General features: G+C 35.3%; 1 protein-coding gene across 5 annotated transcripts in view; it reads right to left on the reverse strand.

Moving 5' to 3' along the window:
* LOC115453157 (mushroom body large-type Kenyon cell-specific protein 1) overlaps positions 1 to 19794 on the reverse strand; it is a 214493-nt gene that overhangs the window by 125865 nt on the left and 68834 nt on the right. Inside the window, exon 1 of one of the 5 annotated variants that reach the window (XM_037440237.1) lies at positions 11969 to 14517. The exons of the other annotated variants lie outside the window; for them this stretch is intronic. The gene's annotated coding sequence lies outside the window, so the exon portion shown is untranslated. Of the gene's footprint in view, positions 1 to 11968; positions 14518 to 19794 lie in introns of those variants that run through there. 5 annotated transcript variants of the gene reach the window in all.

Consider the following 19794-nt stretch of genomic DNA (forward strand, 5'->3'; position numbering starts at 1 on the left):
ACAGTTGTAAGCGCATCTTATGTTATATTTTTGTGTAAGCCCTAACCTTTGCCGAGGTCGTCGCCACCTATCGATGCAGTCGTGGAAACTTCTGAGACGCGAAAGCGATGTTTTGTCTATTGTTACGTTTCGGACAATTGGATGGTCAAATGCTATTGAAATTTAATCCTAGACAACCAGAACAAACGGTCAGTATTTCAAGTCCCTCTTATCTTAATCCGCGGGGGTTTTGGAGTAAGGATTGGTGTGATGGTACTAAAATCTGTAACGTATCAGTGCTTCTGGAAATTATATATTTTAGTGATTATATCGATTTGCGTATTATCGACAGGTTAATGAATTATAGCTTAGAAATATGAGGTTTATAGACTTTATTTATTTAAGGACCTTCAACGAAGGATACACGGCTTATAATTAATACAATGTCGTAGTATTTGTACAATTAACAATGTAACGTGCCTCTTCAATTATAGGACTTCTATCCCTATATAAAATATGTTGTATTTGACTTCAGCTTAAGCTGCCTATTTCTATTAGCCGCCAGGAGCAATGTACTGGCCCAATGTTCGATACTCTGGGGCAGTCCCGTATATGTTGAAGAAAGTCATCAGTGGTTTTGGTTGGTATGCTGGTATAGGGTATACAGGGGTTAGGGACTTGGTCCAATGCTCGCTCGGATGATGCTCTTGAGTGTCGACATTGGGAAGTAAGACCGGTGAAACCAACATGACGAGAACTTTTGAGATTTTGAATGACGAGACGAGCTTGCCGTTCGCCTGATGGTAAGCGATACAACCGCCCATAAACAGTAGAAACACCATCCAACACCTTGAATTACAAAGTATTGTTTGGTATTCCACTGCGCTCGCCATCCTGAGACATGAAATGTTACGTCTTATTATGTCCAGTAGTTAGTCTACAATTTCTTTCAAACCGGAACACAAGTGACTTCACACTGCTGCTTGGCGGCAGAAACAGACATAGCGATAGTATCTATCCAGGCGGACTCTCACATATGAGACCTCTCCCACCGGTAAGTAGCTCAAAAAAATTATCAGTTATAAGTAAATCAAAGATATGGTTGTTGCGTTTATGGATATCAAAAAAACTTGCATCGCATTGGCTTGTTATTCGTATTTAATAATCGTGGTAAATAACACCAGTTGGAACAACAAATTGTTTTCTCGTTTTTATATAACAAACATATTTATTTTCCATCTTTTTTAGACACACGGGCGTTTATTTAACCGCGTATGACCTTCGCAGTATCAAGTAGGTAGCTTCATTAGGCTTTGAAAAAGTAAATGCACTTTTATAAATGTCTGTTTTGTTCTGGAAGTATTCGGCTGTGTGATGTAAATGGTCTTATTATTGCGTAAAATCAAACCGGTATGGACATAAGCCCACGTATTACGAAGGTTTTCTTTCACAATACATCTAAGAATGTAGATATATCTTCTTCTGATGTCAATAAAGCATATTTTTCAGGAACTCATATGATCAACAATATCAACATCTCAAAAATATACAACATATTAGACCTGGTTGTTTATGAAATATAACAATTAAAGAATTAAAAATTCCACCATACTAAGCGTATCAACCGCTCAAAAGCGCGCGTAAAAAGCCGTCCGTGTATTCGGAACTACAATAAATAAATTAACGACGTGTTTTGGTCGCTGCAGTGCGTTTAAGGTCATGCTGTTAGTTTTATCAGTTCAATACACTTTTTATGACTCAGCAGCGAGTGTGCAACTATTGAAAATGATTATTGATGAATTATTGCGGTCGTTGCTCCACCAGCGACAGATATTGATACATTTCTAAATTATAAAAAAATAATTTATTTACAGACCTGTAGGATGGTCCATGGCTCTGTATTACGTAGATGTTTTGTTTTGTTGTGGGTCCAAAAACCACTAGTTACTAATGCAATATGAATTTGGGAATAGGTATGTGTGTTTATAAGTATTTATATATTTTTCTACTTTAAAGACTTTTTATTACTGTTTTTAATGTTCAATTTATTTGATGGCTGATACCCGATATGTACAAACAGGTTCAGGTGGAGTGTAAACGTTTATTTTCAGTTTTAATAAACTATAATGGAAGGGTTGACGTGTGTTATCATATTTGACAGAGTAATTGTTCTAATTATAGTTATAATCTAGTTTTATGTCTTGCGCGGTATTAAAAACATATCAACTCTTAATTAAAAAGAAAATTGCTTGGATATAATGAAGTTTAAAATGAATTCAATAATCTGATTGTAAAGTAAAGAAAGTATGTCAGATGAAAGCAACAACGAATTTCAAATAAAGAATAAAGGAAACGTTATCATTGCCTGAATCAAACGAGTGAAACAAAAATTAAATCTGACAGCGCGAGTGTTGCGAGCGCATTTAAAAAACTACGAATCAGCGAAACCAAAACTGGCAACCGGAGCCAATTTAAAAAAAGAACGCGCAAAAAAGTTGTACGCCCACAATTCAAAAAGCGAACGCTCCTCAAAAGCTGTCAAACTGCCCGGGCACGTCTAGAACCTGCCTCAACCGCGACCAACGTGCGTTCATTCACCCGACATTTATTTTGTTTTTTAGCCGCGCACAAACTAAATACACACGTATATAATACGTAATAAGTGCGTTCATATAAAACATAACTCTGCCGTATGACGTTTGAAACTGGTCCGTAACTGGATTCTTGCGGGCAGGGCTGTCGATTCGCCAGCAGGCCAGTTAGGTGGAAATGGAAAGAGAACCTGATATGGAAACATCGATTTATTAATCGTTATTTCTTACAATTTTTATTTAAAGATTTTGATGATACAAAACAATCTTGAATATTTTTTATGAACAGTTACTTGCACCATAAAATCGTCATTTTATTTAATTAAACATGCAATATTTTTACATAGTTCATTGAACTGACAGCTAATAATTTTACTCGAAAATGAGAAGTATTTAGGAAAGTTCCCCTGGCAACCCTGTCGGAGATGTGCGAGAAGGTTCGGTAGCTTTCGGTGCGCTCCCGCGACGATTAACTTTAATGTATAGAGAATTTATTAAAATTTTAAACGGTCCGGCCATGGTTTATTCAGAACAGGCCGTCCGACATTTTATTTCTATAATAGATCGACTGTCGCCCACTAAATAAATTATAATCTCGTTTTGTAAAACTACGTGTTTTAATGTTGTATTGTCCTCGAGGATGCTCGTGGATTATTTTCTTTTCTTGTGTTTCTTTGGTTCTATTAGCTTTTACTGACAGAAGTATGTCTTAGTTTTTGTAGCTCTACATTTTTGTATGCTGAACTAAAAATATATTTTTGAAAGAAACATTGTGTTTGTAGGTACCGTAATTTACATGATGACATTGTATCATCTGTAACTAACAGCTGTTTTAAATTATTTATTTCACGGTAAATGAAGTAAATATAATTGACCTTACACAATTAAATTAACTATTAAAATATGCCATCAAAAAATCCTTTACGAAAATTGTCTTCGAAATTCAAAAAAGTTCCGCACAAACTAATCATAGACAAAATAAGATGGCGGCGGCGGCCAGTGTTTTTGCCGCATCTCGCAAGTGCGCCCGCGGACGGATGAGGTGCGTCAGTTTTTACTTTGCAGAATATATTTCGCAGCGCCCGGTTGCCATAGATAACCTGATCTACGCCCGCGGCCGCCATTTTGATTTTAGTTTTGCTACTTGAAATTATTGCTTGAGATCACGACCACGACTCTTCATATTTTATTTTTGTGTGTATATTTTAAAACCGTTTAACTCTTGAATTATGGGAACTTTAGGCCCTTGTTTGTATTCTTATTTGTAGGATATAAGTTTGAAGAGTAAAATTGAAACCATGTATTATTTAGGAAATAATGCTTATCCACGTATGTCCTTGCTGTGGTATCAGCCAATAGGAGTTGTCATTTAGGAATGTCCCACACTAACTTCACAAATAAGTAATTGATTGTTTTTCCAACATGATACAACTAGATGAAGGCAGTAAGATGACTAGATGGGTCTTTAAGGAGGCTGAAAGTGGTTGTAATAAATAATTTGAATATTTATTCAATATATTTATAATGTCCTATCACCTTCCTATATGACAGGATCAGAAGCGAATCCCGCATGAATACTGAACTGTTTCTTTTCATTAGTTATATTTAATGGCATGCGAACTTAGCATTGTCAGCCAATACTGTATTAAAGTTTTGTTTTATATTTTGACCCTAGTCAGATGCCCTTAAAATAATTATAAATGTACGTACAAGAAACTGTGGAACCCTTCCTAACATTTACCATAAAAATATCGAAAAGGCTGAGGTTTTTGGACTTCCGGGTGTAAGAAACGTAATAGCTCAGTAAATGTTAGCTCATAAAATATCTATTAGTAATATTGTTTTGTAACGTGTTGACAAACAGACATTGGCGCGTCGCTGGAACTGTCCGACGAAATTTATACAAACTATGATTAACTGGATTACTTTATAATGATTCACACGCGGCAATATGGTATTAGTAACGTCATCGAATTAAAATCTGGACAAATGTTCCTCCTGGCTTTCTCTTATTAGAATAAGAGATGAGAACAAGACTATTTTTTCACACTTTGTATTAAAAAACATTGCACTGCGTCTTCACTCTTGATTATCTAGATTCGTAAGCAATTTTTACCGTGTGTACAATAATGGCTAACTGACTCTTACAAATATTAAAGCTTGCAGGAATTACAAGTTTTTGTTTTTTTTATTGCTTTTACTGACCAGACGAGCTTGCCTTTCGCCTGGTGGGAAGCAATATGACCGCCCATACTCAATATAAAACCATCGAACACCTTGAATTACAAAGTATTGTTAAGTCTTATTATGTCCAGTAGTTACACTGGCTAAAATGTTCTTAACCGGAACACAACAGTGACTACACACTGTTGCTTGGCGGTAGAAATAGAAAGAACTGGCTAGTCTAACATTATACGATGTATCTTAGGATGTCCACTCCAGGTAGAACGTCATGTTACCCTTTTAAATACAGAACATAGTGATTGCAAATTATTTGTATGGTTTACGTCTCGTGTTCTAAATTTATAATATAAATAGGACATAACAATGTTTTCTGTTTGACGCGTGGGTGGGACCTAGAATAAACTTATTCTAAGACAAGTTGATGTTACTTAAAAATATACTTTAATTACATGTTTTAGAATTTAGTTTTGAACTGTGGATAGTGTTTTTTGTTGGTTAATAACATATTAGAATTACGTCATTATTTTCGTACACAGATATAATATTCTGTACGGAAATTTCCAATTCATAACAGGTATTTACCCGATAACGGTTTTTTTTAACATTTTGTAAGCTATCGTATTTTTTTCTATGAATCATTTTTCAACGTCGTTTACCAATAAACGTCAATAGAAACAAGTCAAATCATTGTTTTATGCCTCTTTCCTTGTGATTAATATTTTGATTCACCATTTATTATATTAATATTGTTTAATTTCTAACATCAAATAATTTTAAAAAAGGAAACACTTAATACACGGGGCAGTTTACAGAATATGATTTCTATCTTTTGTGGGTCTGTAAAAAAAAAAATGGTTTTTGAGTACTTAAAATTAAAATCATTATCGACTTATACGAATGTGGGAAAGGAAGGTTAGTTTAATTCATGGAATGGAATATAAAGTGCGTGAGCGAGATGAAAGAGAAATAAATGACAGACGAAGTTTGGAAACGACGGACACAAGACGTTAGACAGAAAAAATATTAAAAAAAAACACATAAAACTATTTTAATTTCGAACAATTCCCATAAATATGCATACATTTATTGCTAATCGACTTCAAAAACAGGAAGAGGTTACTAATTCGACGTGTATTTTTTTAGTATCACAATTGAATTATAAATTCTAACTCTAATCCGAAAATTCTATTTTGTAATACAACTAACATAACTGCATTATTATAGAAAACTAGTGCCCAATCGTACTTACAAACATTTCCCGTCAGTTTCAAACATTTCCTTGGACTTGAGTATTATCCTATAGTCCCTTCCCAGCGAGGAACGGAGCGCACTACTCTCGATTTCATTATACATAAAGTTAGGTACTGGCTCGTAAACATGCCTACACTGAACATCACAGGCGAGTCGTTAGTAACTAATTGTGTTAATCATATTAAATAATTTATTTGAAACTCTAAATGTTACGCATTATTTAGATTCCGTCAATATTAACTCTACCAGTTTGGAAACCAGTTCTCAACAGAGAACGGGCAAGAAACTTTGGTGTTTTTCAAAATCAGTTTAAGATATAAACTACAGTACATGATATACAGAAAAGAGAAAAATTACAATTGTTTTAATTAATTATTAATTTAGCTCAATTATTAATAATTCAGTTTAGCGTTTAGTAACGGTACCTCATTATTACCGTAATGTCACGAATCAAGGTTTTGGGGATAAGAAAGAAACATTCATAGTTTCAGAGTAACATTGATCAGTTATTACTTAAGAGGTTGTTGTGTAAGAGAAAGGAAAAAAATATATCATAGTTTTTTTACTAATATCCGTCAAAATAACTGGAAAATCTATTTCCAGTTATTTTGTAGTATATGCTATTATGTTAAATAATATATTTTACCAGAGATTATAATATATTAAAGTAACAAAATTCTTGCAATAGTGATAAAAAAATAATAAAAGACGCATTTATTTTAAAAACCACATTTTATTTGGGACCAATGCCACATAGATGACTGTGGGTTGGGTCAATGATTTGCGATGATCAGTATTTTATTTTAAATATAGAAATAACTCGTCTATTAAATAACTCTTACGTCAAAGACAATAGTAAAAAGGTTATTTGACAATAATAAAATTGGTAATGTATTTTTAATGTTTCATTGACGTAAAAGCATTCTATTAACGATCCGTGCGTGTTTAAGCTTTAAAACAGTACATAAATATTTTAAATATAATGTGTACTTGTGATAAGTAAAACTATCAGCATGTTGCTTTGATTCATATTTATATAATGGCGATTTTTTCTATACTACAATTACGTATGCACAGTCACGCCTTTTATTTACCAGGGGGTAGGCAGAGGAGTAACTAGTGCATGTAGGTTTTGCCGTCTTTTCCGTCCTATGATAGGGGGCGAACCTATCGTGTTATCGGACACAAATTCCAGACTCCAGGCTGATGCTGAGCAAGAAGCCCAATATCACTATAAAATATATTTATAGAATAACATATCTACAACAAAAACAAATGAAGACCGTCATTTGTATGAATAGTTGTCACGTTTTTTTTTATTCAATTATGTTATTTGACGAATGAATTTTATGAAGATTTGAAAATATTTGTGCAAATAGCCACAAAAGTAGTTGAACTAATGCCAAATTTGAAATCGCTTTTAAACTATGTGATCCTTGCAATAGTTTTTTCTTTATCAAAATAAATTTCAAAAGGATTACTTTATTTTAAATAAAGAAAAAAGGATATTTAGATTAGGGTTAACGTGTAAAAGCGTTTTAAAGTTTTAAATTGTTCAGCTACTTTTATGGCTGACTGTACATGAAAAGAAGAATACTATAAAAAAGGGGGTGACTCAAGAAGAGTAATAGAACACAAATCAGAGGTTTATTTTCTACCTTTCTATTTGGTACCGCATATCTTCGAAGGTACTGTTTTTCTCGTAGTTTTTACTGATGGATAAAACGTACCTAGGAGCAATATAGGCTTTGTTTTATTAAAATCAGCTATCAGATTATTAAATAATTGTCCTATATAAAGATTAGTTTAACATATCAACAGATCCAATATTTATAAAAAGATATTGTCCACAACTCGACAAGGGTTGTAAAACTGGAGAGCAAGTTTGATTCGCGCGCAGGGACCTATAACTTTGCAACCTAGATCTCTAGAATTTAACTTGATTTAACCCAAACTCAGTACGTTTTAGAACTTTGTAATTTGAACCCTAAAAGTAAAAGAATCGAATTTTACCAATTATACTAATCACGAGAGGTGTGCGTCTCTATCTATGCCCTAAAATACAAGCGCGAGGATATTTTGAACAGAATGGTAAAAATATAAATCCAATAATTAAATAAAATACATTCTATGAGATACCTAAGTCTTTCAAATATACTTAATGAGTTTACGAAATATTAATAAAAGTTAATTTGTAGATACAGAAGGCAGTCTAATAAAAATAGTTATAAAATATTAATGGTTAGTTATTTTTAATATTATTGCTGTTTAATCTTGGACAATAAACATCCACCCACTTTTTAAATACTTGGATTTTTATTGTTATTACGTTTATTTAAGTCTATAAATACATGAGTATGATATGTCGCAAAAAACGATATTATAATCAAAAAAACATATAAAAACTACTACATATCACATATGGTCTATATTTATTTATTTTATAATAGACTGTGACCTCTGTCTTTTCTTAAATGATGTGTATATTCTTGGGGAATTGTAGCTTCTTTAAACAATAAGGAAAACATCATGAGGAAACCTGCATACCTGAGAAATTCTTTATAGAAATTTTGAGGGCGTGCGACGTCTACCAATCCGCATTAGACCAGCGTGGTGGACTAAGGCCTAAACTCTCAGTAGTAGAGGAGGCTCGTGCCCAGCAGTGAAACAGTATATAATACAGAACTGATATTATTGAAACTTGAATGTGATTGATTGCTAAGCCAGATTATGCTACCAAGAAAACTTGCAGAAACAATGTCCGCTAGCGATTTTTACCGAAATAATAATCTCAGCAAGCTGACTTCAGCAATTTTAAAGCTTGCAGAACTTGCATTTATAGACACAGACTAAATCCCAATAACAATGAATCGTTTTTAGATAATAATGTATAGATTTATGTTGATTTACTTAGCATAGAGCTTGGAATACTGACTCTATCATAACTACTTTGTCTCATGTTATAACTTATGGTGTCAAAAACCCTCACAAAGATTTTCAAAATTCAGTTCCGTATTCAAGAAAACATTTGCGTTTCAGCACGCGGCGCTAAAATGTTTGGAGACAACATTACCGCGCAACATTGTAGGACTCGGCAACATTTGAGAGAGAGACTAAAAGAGAAACTTGAATACCTGTAAATTATATTTAACTCGCGGTTTCGCCCGCGTGAAGGAGTTTCCCGGGATAAAAGTCCCGCTATAGATTTTTCCGGGATGTAATGTAGCCTATAACCTTCCCAGGGTCTTAAACTATCTCCAAACCAAATTTCATAAAAATCCGTTCAGTAGATTTTGAGAAAATCGATAACATATAAACAGACGGCTTTTGAGGACTTTGTATAGATATTCACAATATCAGAGGAATATTAGATGTGATGATTATGCATAGAGTGTGCTATACATGTTGCGCGTCATGCTCAAGCTGTGTCAACGTTGAGTGAGGAGTGACAGAAATAACGATGCGTCACTGACATTGGACTCGATCCGCGGCGGGATGTGGCCAAATTATCTTCACGCCACTCAACAGGAACAAGGCAAGATAGGATATACGTGGCAGTATTTTTACAGATGGTTTTAAAACATTACGTTTTCTGTTATAATTGAAAGTAGTTTTAACTATGTGTCAATTGTGTGACATCATCTAATACATTCTGATAAGATCCTATAAAACATAGACGGTAATTCAAATTGGAACTACTACAAGAATCATCAGTCACTTACATAAAAAAATCTAATTAATCTAAAATCTACCGTATGTCCCAAAATACTCAAACGTCAAATCCGAACTATCCCCTACCTCCCCTGAATCCACTATCACCGCAGTGGGACGCAGGCCGGATCTGCGACTTTCGCCTTGGCCGCCACTCCCCCCCAGCTGATGGCAGTCCGTTCACACGCCCGATAGCAGCCTCATTGTCATCGCACTCACTACGCCCGGTAATTGCACTCCAAATGCATCGAGAGGTTAATCTCTGTTTACCCCTCTAACTGGCAATGGTACAAATAAAACCTATTTGCTAAACTTTTTGACAAGTCATGATGCTGGCATGGCATATTTAGTATCATTAGTTGAACAACAAAAGCTTACAGTTTAATAAAATAATCATTACGATTCAATATTCCCTACACAGTGTAAAGATCATAAAACGTTTGTCGAGTACGTTTCCATTAATAACTGTACGCAGACATACGCGTCGGAGACTAAGACATCAAGCGCGTTCAGCCTTCACACGACTAGTTCTAAACTCAAGATGGCGGCCGTTGGGCTAAGTTACTAGCTACTAAAGCGGTTGTAGGTTGTGTAGTAACATTGACAGTCGCCGCTGGAGTTGTGTAAACGCTCGCCTTGGCCGAGCGCATGCGCGCAAGGACCCGACGCGCGAGTGCGCCGCGCCGCGCACCACCGCACCGCGCCGCGCACCACTCCCGAATGGAATTGCGACCAAGGGCGCGAACTTGATTGTTGACAATATGTTCTTTTTTTGAAATTTTATTATTTTTGATTTATAAATTGCCGGTACGATTTGAAAGAAATAAATATAAATATTTTCTTTTATGCGAGTCCCATGACATTTAAATTGTTAATCTGACAATTGTTTATTGTTGCTTTTAAAGAGATTAAAATTTACAAAATTACTGCAATAATTAATGCCGAACTGTTTGTAATGACTTAAATAAATATAATTTCCCCAAAAAACGATAAGCCTTTTCAATATAGGTCACAGTTCAAGTTAAATTTAAATTGTATGTAACATTTACGTTCGTGGAGTCATATCGCATTTCCTGAATGCAGATATAACCTTGTTGCAGTTCGTAAATATTTTTTTAATATCGTCTTTCCGTTCCACATTTTTTTTGATACCTACTTAAATAATGAGTTCTGCCGAATTTATGATAATATTGTTTCATTAAGATTTAAATATCTTTTTTATCATGAAGCTTCACCTAAAATTAAAAATATAAACTTATAATATTTTTAATTAAAGGGCATGCGTGCTTTTTAAAAACCGGCAAAGAATTAAAAGCTCGAAGTGAGTCTTAACAAAGAAAAAAGCAATAAACTTTTAAATTAAAAATCATTAAATTTGATTAATTTTAATCAAATATAAATAATTTAATAAAATGCTTTTAATAAAATAGTAATATTAAAATGCTATTGTTAATTTCGATTTGCTTCCAAATTCAAAAGTTATCGGTATTCTAAACAAAATGATGACGTAAAAACATAATCGTTAAATATTTGTTAATTAAAGAAACTCGAAAAAATCTAGTTATTTCGGACGCACGATAAAAGTTCCGACGGCTTTATTTTAGCCTACGATGGCGCGTGCACTTTACATCGCACATTATAAATGCATAATTTTATCAATAAACTAATTTTCGTTAATTAATTACTTATCAAACATATTTTTAGATTGCCTTCGTGTATAAATATGTGATTAATTTCGAACTAAATGTTTAAAAAAATGCTTTATTTTTTTTTTATATTTTGTATAAGCCATAAAAATAAACGCTACAATTTATAAATATTTTTTTGAAAAATATCATAAATAAAAAATAAAAACTCATTATTCTATGCCGTCATTGGCCTTCGATCAAAATATAGGTTGCAATTTATTAACGCACACACGCGCAACTCACGCACACGTCACCATGGGCGCAATGTAAAACGGTGTAGTCATAGAAAAAGAGTGGGACAGATAAACGATAACGAGTATAGGTGGGGCGAGGAGGGGGCTCAACACGGAGCAGCGGCGGGGCGGCGGGGGGCGAGGGGGGCCGCACGTAAGAAAACACACAAAAAAATGTGCGTGAACCCGACGCACACGAGCGCGCAAATGCGTAAGTTTGCATATGCACCGCACGCACACTGCCGCCGACAAGTCAACTAGCACCGAGGATTAAGGACACGCATTATTGACTTTGAAAAAAGCTATTGTTTATAAGAAGTGTTTAACTCACATGCGTCAGGGGTGGCCGCCTCTCCGTCGGTCCAGTTTGACACTTCGGTGGTAATGTTGTAAAAAAAAAGAAAACTCAGTTCGGCACAGGGACGCGTCAGCTCATGTACCTAGCGAACCATCAGCCGTACTTCACAGCGAACACACTGGCACACGACAATACGTCGCAACACATCACGACAGTCACTGTACACAAAAATATTTATCATATATCAACTAGCGCTAAAGTGTATGTTCGGGTCCTAAGTTTCCAAGTGATATGTGTCTTGCATCGCGCAGCGAACTCGACCGCACTTATAAACGACGAGAAATACCGAAAAACTCACTAAATCCCAAAAATATTTTATTTATAATTTTTATTAAAAGTCGAAACCACTACGCGAATGATATGAATATATTTTTTATTTTTTTTATAAAATATAGTCTGTGGTCAAAATATGTTATTTTTTGTTTTGTTTAAATCACGCTTGTTGTTTATATTCGGGAGGTTTTTAGCGGTTATGTCGCGTGTTGTGGTCCTGTTGTGTGGCGGGAGCGGAAATGCGACTCTCTACCGATTGTGCATAGGCGGGACTGCACTGACGGCGCACACCGTACTAGACCGCGTGCGTACTTAGCCATTACCTTGTATTTACTGCCAGCGCGAGCGCGACGCCACACTTCTTGATACTCGCCGCGCGCCGCCACCATCACACTCATGTGTATGAGGAAATATTTTGCATTCTATATTTAATTTAATTTGGAATTTACCACATCCATTGTATTGTTTTTCGGTATTGAAGGCGAGACAATATTTTTTTGACCACTATAAACATTAACAATTGAGCTGAAACTGATCCAGATGGCTCAATCATCCGCATGTGATTATATTTAGCTTATTTAGAACTTATTTAAGCGACTTATTCGCAAATACGAGCGTGTTAACGTACGAGGAAGACCGGCGGCGAATCGAAAGTAATGTTAAAGTGTCAAGACGACGCAGTCGCGGTGCACACCCACACGCTGACAGAGTGCAGTCTAGTCGACACGGCGCGGCGCTGTGTGAGTGCGCGCGCTTGTATGAACCTTGTGCATTTCAGTTTTACTTCTTATCTTCGCCCTTTGTATTAATTCAAACACCATCACATTCCCGCGTCATTACATCACGCCAAATTCAAATTTAGAGCGGTGTAATTTTTTTAAATTCAAAAAATGGAACGCGCCCCGTCCCTGTCTAACGTGTGTGTAATAAAGATGTATCTGTGTGCACTTTTTTATCGTTTTTTTCTTCGGCGTGTGGGTTCGTTCGATTGTGTATTTCCAAGTCTAACTTGTGTGCGCTATAACTGCACAAGGCCAGCGTCAGTGTGCGTGAGTTCTTATAAGAAAATGGTTCAGTGAAAAATTTTGTAGGAATCCGTAGAGATGGCGCTGTCGCCGCGGCGGACACTCGAGCCTCCGGATCTGCGATAAAAAATTTGTCACAACTGTTGCAAACAATATTCCATAGTATATGGAGGTTATTAAGATTCAAAGTCGCGCGTTTACACACGAGAGGTTTAAGTGACGTCGGATAGTGCAGGGTTGGCGATTTTCTTCAGCTGTCGTTAATAAGTTATCAGAACGATTAGAACTAGATAAAGGCACTCGACGGCACACTTGTTGCGAAAGAGCTACATATATTCATAGGTAGTTTTAGTAATAAAATAATAAAAAACCTAACTAATGCAATAGGGCTGTTATTTTGAATCGTAAATAGCTGGTAGTAACAGCTTGTATGTTATGTGGCAGGTGGGGAATGATAAAAGCATTTTAGAAATTTTGGAGCGGTTTAGGAATAGAAAAATGCCTTTGTAAGTATCGGTGCAGTAAGGTGAGGTGGATTCTTGAAACTTGCCGTCGGGTGAATAGTTATTAGATTTTGGATACGTTACTTGTATTGCCATTTCGGTTTTATTAGTGGAATGTGAAAAACGCAAACGATCTTTCGTAGTAATTGCAACCGTAAAATATCTGCTATTAGAGCTTTATATCAAAGAATTTTCTTATTAATTTTTATTTTATGTTTTACTTAATCAATTATTTATTTTTTATTTATTACTTACACCAAAATTCTTGATAACATTGTGACTTTATAGTTTATTACATAAAGAATACTGTTAAATATTATTAAATAATGTAATCTAATAAAATAGATTTAACATTTGATAAATATTATTTATGTTATAATTAGAAAATGTATTCTTATTTTTATTCATTCTTAAGTGATTCGAACCTATAAGTAGGTACATTATTTATTTAAAATTTATTCTTTCGGTGAAGTATTAAGTATTACCTTTAAAGTATAGTAGAGGCTACCTCATATAGTGATCTTTACATTTGACCATCTACAACACTAGGAGAATCAAGGTTGTCTTCTAATGGAAAGTAATAAGGATTAGATACTTTTTTTTGTCCAAATTCCATTGTTTAATGCAAAGCCAAAATATATCATTTTAGGTACAAAGCAGTGGTGATAGGTGATTTTTTCCGAAAGGAAAGCCGACACAACATATAGGTACTATATGCATGAATGCGATCTACAAATCGTTCTAATGATAATTATATTTGTCATAAATTCTATATAAAATGGAAACCGGCAGGGATCGGGTTATATAGACCTTTCACTACAAGTCAAAAATTTTATTATCTGAAAACATTAATAATAATATCAGCCCTGTATTATATACTGTCCCACTGCTGAGCACGGGCCTCCTCTACTACTGAGAGGATCAGGCCTTAGTCCACCACGCTGGCCTAGTGCGGATCAGTAGACTTCACACACCTTCGAAATTCCTATAGAGAACTTCGCAGATGTGCAGGTTTCCTCACGATGTTTTCCTTCACCGTTAAAGCGAACGATAAATTCACAAAGAATACTGAAAACATTACGATCGATTTAAATTTCCTTTGTTGTAAGAACTAGGTTATTAGCTGTAAATTACTAGTCTATAAGACTAAGCAATACACTTCTAAATTAATTTCCTAGGTTATCATACATACATACATAACATCACGCATTTTATCCCCGAAGGGGTATGCAGAGGCGCAACTAGGGCACCCACTTTTCGCCAAGTATGTTCCGTCCCATGATGTGATAGGGGGCGAGCCTATCGCCATATCGGGCACAAATTCCAGACTCCGGGCTGATACTGAGCAGAAAAAAGGTTATCGACTTGTGAAATTACTATATGGAAGCCAAGTTTTAAGTGTAGATATGTAGTGAAGTTTAGATTGGTCCATGTCTCTTCCCGACCCTGAGATCTACCGCGACGTCAAGAGACGCCACGCGATTTCTTCTTACCAAACTTGACTAGTGGTCACTGTGATAGAGCTTATGTAGAGATCATATAAGTAATACATTACAAAAACCTTACTAAACACTAGCTTGTACTCGCAGCTCTGCCCGCACGTAAAGTTTTTTTGGGATAAAAGTCCCAGTTTATAGTTTCTTGGGATAAAAAGAAGCTTATTGTACTCAGGTGCAACGTAATTTATTATCAGAGATTTTTTTTCAAAATCAATTTAGTAACAAACAGACAAATTCTTCCGCTTTATATATTAGTATAGATTCATATGATTAGTAATATACGAAAAAAATGACATGTAAATTAAGCTTATCTATTAAACATATTTTCCAAAAAAAATACTTAGAAAATAAAACGACATTTTTAAGAAGGCAACAGACTAATTCGGCAGTCGAGACGCCATTATTTTTTTTCAAAGATGGCGCCTGTGTTTTTGTTATCGTAATGATCTTTTCCAGAAGATTTTTTATTTGTATGCATCCGTTAATATTACAAGTGAACAATTAATACCCACATGATGTGACATGTCGAAATACTGTCGTCGGGGCACGGATTCCAAACTTTCATCACGCTGGCGCCGCAAAGGGGCCGGCAGCGAATATAAACGGTTTATAACTAAGTAAAGAATTAGTGTTATAGTGCGATAATCCGCTTTCGTATCACGACTCGTTTCGAAGTGCTCAGTGATTATAATAGCAAATTATTTAAATTAAACTAGTGGTTGTTGCTACATATGTGTGCATACTTGGACGATGAATCGCAAGGATCGAGGTTCAGTTCTCATAAGGTTTAAGATGTCACTGAAAAAGCTGTAGTCAAAACAATTTAATATTTGGTATAATTGTATAATTTAGGTAGATATTCTAACTTGATTTTTTGGAAGACGTGATCATGAAGGCTGCAAAGTCTTCGAAACGTCGGAAGAATTATAATAATAAAAAAACCTTTTTGATGACATTACGCTTTCATATCGGTAATATTTTGTATCTTCAGTAGCACGCGATAATGGCATGTTAAAAAAATGTGATTAAAAATAATAACATAATTATATAACTGTTGAAATTAAACTACTTTTCGGATTCTATCGCGGTTTGTTATATTTTAGTTTTCTCCCGACGTTTCGAAGACTGCAGTCTTCATGGCCACGGGGGAGGGGGGGTGGGGCAGACTGTCTGAAAAGTAGAATCCGAACGAAGTAGTATCCGAAAAGTAGTTTAATTTCAATGTTCATTCGCGTGAACATAAGAAATCATTATTATATGACTGGTTGTTTCTTTGTATTTCGTATTCGAACCCCACGTCACAGTAGTCATCCTGCCATATTAGTGAGACGATATTATTGAGACGAGATCAGTTCCGCATTTCTTACGAGATACGTGGCGCCACGGAGGTACAAATATTAGATCGGGCATCAGCGTGGTTGAGTTTATTTTCGAGCGTAGTAGAATATTATGGTGGCCAGGGTCGATACTAATTAAAAAAAAATCAACCACAGTGTTTTTTTTTATTGCTTTAAATGACTACGAGCTTGTTCGCCTGATGGTAAGCGATACGACCGCCCATAAACAATACAAACACCATCCAACACGTTGAATTACAAAGTATCGTTTGGTATTCCACTGCGCTCGCCATCCTGAGACATGAGATGTTAAGTCCTATGTAGTTACATTGGTTATAATGTCCTTCAAACCGGAACACAACAGTGACTACACACTGCTATATCAAAGATCTACCACCAGTTAAATGTGTTATACCACGATTGATAGGTAATGCAAAGACAGAGAGGCCAAAATTGAACAAATTAGGGATAGCACGGTTGGTTTTTGTGATAAGTTTGAACGCACACTATTACATGAAAGCAAAATGGTATGTAGAAGTATTTTTATAGTATAATACATTGAGGAAAAACAAAAAAGTATTGGGAAACAAATTACAACGGAACATTTCAATAGAATCATTAAGAGTAACAAGTTTTTTATAATTAAAATACCTATGAAATGTTATGGAATAGCTTAATGAAGACATCGACAAAGCGAGACGAGTGTGGGTTTGATTCTGATTGCCTAAATAGCGGTAGAGTCACTGAAGAAGTATCTATGTACAGCATTATTGATAATGTTACTACCAGGGTAGCACTGTCTCGTAGGAGATTGTGAAAGATCAGATATCGGAGATACTAGCCGCGGTTGAGACGGTTGCGACTACCGTCATCCGACGAAGCCGAGCCGTACCTACCATCTACCCGTCTCCGCTTCGGTTGTACAGGCCAGTGGTTTTTGTTGGAAAGGCTTTTATACGTTTCGTTCGTGAATGTGCATAACCCACGCTCGGCTTAGTTGATTTTTATAAATTATATTGTGCTACCTTATTACGACTTCTAATTGTTTTCTTTTCGCATCCTGCCGGTGAAAAGGTGACAGTTGTGAAATTTTTAGAGCCCCAAAAACCTTTCAAATTCTAAACTTTAAACAGGCAAGCATTTCTTGTATTGCTGGGATGTTGAATGGTGGAGATTGTTTGACGCGTGACCTGTTTACCTATTTAGAGTCTATACAAAAATGTTTCGAGGTAACTTTGTATTCATTATTAATTTTACTTCGCTTAAATGAGGAAGGAAAACGCCGAAAGGAAACCGGCATACCTAAGAGTGAATTATGAATTTCGAAGGCATGTAAAGTTCAACCCGCATGCAAGCGTAGAGGACTAAATACATTATCTCTCTTGTTAGAAACAATATCTTTGCTATTAATAATAAAACACCAATGAAACAGTATTAAATAATAATTGCAGTCATGTATACACTGACCCCACAATTGGGCATGGCTGTATTACTGAGATGTACAAATATAAGTATCTAATACATTACCTATATAATTTCAAAACGCTTGTTCTTTCATTCACAAAATCGGAACAATGTCGGAAACATATCGCACCGATTTATCGGACGTGTATACTCGTTCGAAGTTTCTCTATCCCTAAATGGTACAAGGTTTGTGCGTCCCACAGGCGCCCTTGTGCCAGTTGTCATACAAGAGAGCTTCCGCCCACACAATTTAGACCTTTCACTGATACTACTTATTTTTATTGATTTTGTTTTAACTAGATATAGAATATAAGTATGTTATCTGAAAGTATGTTGATTGTTTGGGCAGCAAGTATTTTCCTAATAACGCGGTAATTATTTAAGATTGGTATCTAATATTGTATCCATATAGTGAGGTTATATTTGTTCTGAATATGGCGTTTTTTATATTAAATTTGTGGATGTAGTTTTTTTGGTGAACTAGTGTAGTTTTTGTTGAGTTCAATTGGCCGGTATAGGGCATAGCGAATTAAACGAAATAATATCAGCCATGTATTATATACCGTCCCACTGCTGGGCACGGGCCTTCTCTACTACTGAGAGGGATTAGGCCTCAGTCCACCACGCTGGCCTAGTGCGGATTGGTAGACTTCACACACCCTCAAAATTCTTTTAGAGAACCTTTTAGCTATGCAAGTTTCCTCACGATGTTTTCCTTCACAGTTACAGCAAGCGATAATTCACAAAGAATACTCACAAAACTTTATACTAGACAGAGGTGGGTTTTGAACCTGCGGACATTCATCTCGGCAGTCCGTTCTACTCCCACTAGGCTATCCGCTCACAAAATATAATTACCAATAATTTTGTTTAACACATCTAGGCATGCGTATGTGTAACACAGATCTTGAACTGATATGCAATAAATAATACTTGACACGTTTTCACAAATCAAAGAACTGACTTATTAATTTTATAGTAATGCAAAAGAGGTCACAGGTATATCAAACTAACGGTTTAGTTGGTATGTGATGGTTGTAGGTTCAAATCGACAAGCATTCCTTCTCTGGCCTTTTTTAATTCTTTTCGGCTAAGGTACGTGGCAAGCTGCAATTTCTTTTTAATATTTTATGTTCATCACGGTCAAAGAGGACGCCGTGTTTAGCTGTGAATCAGTATGGAATACAGAGCTAGTTATTGTTGGTTATAATTTGAATAATTAATAATATAATCTATTATTTTTTTATACGGGCTTATTTGTACCGGATAGATGTTTTTTTCTCTCTTAAGTAGAGCTTGTATGCGCAAGTAGGGACATACTTGTGGCATACTATTATGTTTAGTTTAAAACATCATGGTCAAAATAACAATGTCCTTTAAAACGACAACTATGTATAGTTATATGTATAGTTATATCTAACAGGTATGTGTACACGATGCAAAAGTTCTAGAATCGTTGGTATATCATAGTGTAACTAACATTCATGTTATAAGTCATTACTCATAGACAAACAAAATCCTTTGTTGTAAATTTGATAACAATTGTTGAAAAAAAAAATATTTTCCTGTTGGTATTCATGGTTTATTTAGAATACGAAAAATAACACGAATAATTTAACATGTCGCTGGTCCGGACATTTTTGTTCCGAGGATTTTGTGCGCGAATCGAACCTGTCATTCGCAGTCGAAGCCCACGTA

This window comes from Manduca sexta, chromosome 18 (assembly GCF_014839805.1).
Source record: "Manduca sexta isolate Smith_Timp_Sample1 chromosome 18, JHU_Msex_v1.0, whole genome shotgun sequence".
Lineage (NCBI taxonomy): Eukaryota > Metazoa > Arthropoda > Insecta > Lepidoptera > Sphingidae > Manduca > Manduca sexta.